General features: G+C 42.0%; 1 non-coding gene across 1 annotated transcript; it reads left to right on the top strand.

Moving 5' to 3' along the window:
- The first annotated feature begins 331 nt into the window (after positions 1–331).
- On the top strand, positions 332–404 carry TRNAA-UGC. The gene has a single exon. It is a non-coding gene; the product is annotated as a tRNA-Ala (tRNA).
- Positions 405–3,988: the final 3,584 nt, after the last annotated feature.

Raw genomic sequence — 3,988 nt, 5'->3', positions numbered from 1 at the left:
AACAAAAAAACAAACATACTAATCTTGTCCTGAATTAATTATGAAGTATGATCTTACATGAATTGGTGATAGCATTGTATTTAACAACGAGATTATTTTTTGCATCAATTATATATTAGACCAAGCCTTCCCATGCATCAAAATAATTGGTCCACATATACGAAGATATTTTTAAGCGTCGGTTGGCCAAATTAAAATTACTATTAAAGATATACTGCAACGTCAACTAAAAGATCCCAGCGGACTTGTTTGTCTATTTTGGTGTTAGGAGTAGATGAGAATGCTTGAAATTAGTATCTCAAAAATAATTTCCTGGATACTCTAGACGACTGCGGATGTAGCTCAAATGGTAGAGCGCCCGCTTTGCATGCGGGAGGTGCAGGGTTCGATCCCCTGCATCTCCATATGTTTTAAATATTTTTTGGTTCAGCTCAGTATGTGTAATACGTGTGCATACCTTTTTCCTATGGCCCCAAATTTAATTTTACGTCTGATCTTTATATTCTATTGGCACCACAAAGGAATTACATCAAATAACTTGTTTAAAGGTAAAAATATTCAACCATTTGGGGATTTCTCAATATTTTAATATTCAGTTTTCGTATAGGTTAAAACAGCACCTCACCACATAAGTTTAATGTTTTTTTAGCTTTTAGTTGTGTGGAAAGGAAAAAATAAGACATATTACTTAAATTTAAGATTTATATATCTACATACACCCCACAAACCCTACTTGTTCATCTTCTTCTCCAAAACTAGTCTTATGAGGCTCGACCATCGACCCTTTATGCATCTTGTGATTACGTTTTCTATCCCAAATAAGATGGGACAAATTTGGATGGATGACTAGACTTGAGATAGACAAAATAAAACAAAACGGCCCAAATTTTGTGTTTTCCAGTGGCCTTTTTTGTGGAGCAAAAAATAATCAAGAAAATTATGAAGACGACACGTGGACTTTTGGGTTAAAAGGATAAAATTACCCTCAAGGCATACCAGGATTTCCACTCACATGCAACGGACAATAACGGCTCAATCAAGGAAAAGTCAAAGGTGCTTAAAATGGTATTTATTCAAAACCCTCTCATCACTCCTCATCAAATTCTCACTCAAAAGGTAACTCCCAATCATCCTATTTAAATTAGGATTGATTACCAAGTTAATTGCAAGATATTGTTTCACATAATATATTGCAATTAAAATCATAATACCACCATAAGTGGCCGGTCCCTATTCTCCAAATAGGGCCAACCACTCCCCTATAAATAGTCCCATTTTTCTCCAAAAAGCTAAGTTGATTCTCTCCCCAAAAATTCCTAAAACACTTTCTCTCTCAAATTCTAACTTTGGCATTAGAGATTCTTTGGCCAAAAACCCCCCCATTCATCATGGGCGCGTGAGGCTTTTGGCCTTAATCTTAGGTGTTATTATTTTGTAGGTGAATTTTCGTCAAAGAAGAAGACGGCGGAAATCTGCATCCACAAATTGGTGCTTTCATTGAGAGTCTTGATTTACACGCTCAAAGAAGACTCTCGCATTCAAAGTTTCTCATTTTTTGTTCATTCATAGATTTTTTGTACGTCCTTATTCCTAATTTTTTTTTTATATAAAGTTCTTTGAATAAACGTAAAAGAAAAGTATAATGACTAGAAATTTAGAAACCACGACGAATGGAACTTCCTATGTTCATGGATTTGGATCGAGGGACGGAGATCGTGACATAGCCCTACCACGACTATCCATGAGGCTCAATGCTACAACGAGTAGAGTGACACCACCCTCACAGGGCACCATCGTGGCAACCTTTGGCAAGCCCACGACTTATGGTGATCAGCAAGCCCAGGCGTCGAGAGCAGCCCAAGCCGCTGCACGAGCAGCATAGGCCCAATCTCAACGCATGGCCCAAATGGCCTAAGGCCAGCGTGAGCCTAACGCGTTGCCGAGCCAAGCCCAAGCCCAACGCCCACACATACCACACGTGGCCCAACCCACGCCAACAACTCAATCCAAGATCCAGCCCACTCCTGTGGCCTTCCAAGCAATCCAAACCGGTCCAAGATCGGTTCAACTATCTCTGCTTCAAATTTATGGATCGACGATTGAACCGGGGCTATTTTCACCCAATTTTTTTGCGAATTTGACATATTCCAACTCAAATGTTACTTCCGGAGTCCATGACACTTCCACTACTCAAGGAGACGCATACTGTCCAAGCTCTTCCAACCCAAATGGCGAACCACACATGTCTCGACAAGTCATAGAGTTGACAAGCACCCTCGCACAACAGAAGACCTTGGTGAATAAGCTCTTGCAAAGCACTGAGATGCAACATGCCCCAAATGAGCAGTCCCGAAGTAGGACAAAGGTAGATGACAAACCTCTCTAACAGCGTCCCGGTAAACAGCCACTCGACCAATCATGAACTGAGCATTCTAGCAGTGTACACTCCCGACTAGGCTCCCGAGATAGCGTATACTCTCATCTTAGCGCGTAGAGGATTGTGCATTCTCAATTAAGCCCATGAACGAGCATACATTCATGGTTGAGGTCACACTCCGATAATCAACATGAGCAACTTTCCAAGCGAAGTGTTCATTCACGACTAGGCCCGCAAGAAGCATCATCCACCTCACATCAAAGTATGCAGCATGACAAGTGGAGGAAGTAGATACTCAATCCGACTTAAGTTCAACCGGTAGCCTACGAGAAATTTACTCGCCTACTAGAAACGTACCACATGCACCACAGCTGCGGCATAAACGAGCCGAACACATATAAAAGCAGCTTAGACCAGCAGGTCAAAACTGAGGGCAACCGAGAGCTCCGCTACCCTAACAAAGGCAAATTCAAGAAGAAGTAGAGAGGCTCTTAATCGAGCAATTGTTCGATTTCCAACGTAACGAGGTCACTGATGTTGCGTTACGACGGGACATGACCAACATAAGCAGGTCACTCTTCACGGACGAGATCGAGCATGCAGAACCACCACGCAAGTTCAGCATGCTATATTTTACATCCTTGAAAGAAGATAGAGACCCAGAGAGACATTTGAAGCACTACCGAAGCATAATGGTCATTTATCGGAACAACAATGCTCTTATGTGCAAGGTATTCGCCACCACTTTACAAGGCGAGGTGTAAGATTGGTTCCACACCCTGCTGCCACAATCCGTCTGGAGTTTCGATGAGCTTTCTTTGGTTTTCACCAAAGAATATTCACCTTACAACTCGATTAAGAAGAAGTCCAACCACTTGTTCAATGTGAAGAAGAATCCAAAGAGGTCGATCCAACTATCTGAAGAGGTTCAAAGTAGTGAAGGCAGATATAGTCCGATGTAATGACTCGATAGCTAGTTCAGTCTTCCAAAAAAGACCCCCAACAGACCAACCACTGTTTGGAGAATTGATCATGAATGAAGATCTAACTTTGGCACACTTTTTCACTTTGGCAGAGAAGTATGCACTTTGGGACGAAGCTTAGCGAGTAGACAAGATGCCCGAGCATCATTTTCAAGAATTGGCAGTAGCTCAAAAGAAGGAGGACGGGAAGCAGTACAACAACAAAGGCATGCAAGAGGCTAAGCTTAGGGACCGATTGATGACTAAAAAAGGCCCGACGCCCAAGAACTACTCTAAGTTCTCGATCTCGATCCACCAAATCCTCCGCGACTTCAAGAGCTAACCATGGTTCAAGCTGCCAAAATAATCGAATGGAGATACTTCCAAGTTGGATCACACCAAGTATTGCCCATTCCATCGAGGTCCTAGTCACACAACTGACAACTGGTACACTTTGAAAAACTACCTAGAGAAGCTGGTGAAAGAAAGCAAGGTCGATAAATACTTAGACAAGCTAGTTGCACATCCTAGGAGAAACGTCGAGTCATCGAAGAGCCGACAACCAAGACAATTTGAATTAATAGCATCTTCGCCGAATCCGAGCACTTAGAGGCCATCAACAACTCTAAGAAAAAGAAGATCCAACATG

The sequence above is a fragment of a genome, unplaced genomic scaffold (genome assembly GCF_019419815.1).
Source record: "Pyrus x bretschneideri cultivar Hongxiangsu unplaced genomic scaffold, Pyrus_bretschneideri_v1 Contig10, whole genome shotgun sequence".
Classification (NCBI taxonomy): Eukaryota; Viridiplantae; Streptophyta; class Magnoliopsida; order Rosales; family Rosaceae; genus Pyrus; species Pyrus x bretschneideri.
This window is presented reverse-complemented; position numbering and strand designations above follow the sequence as displayed.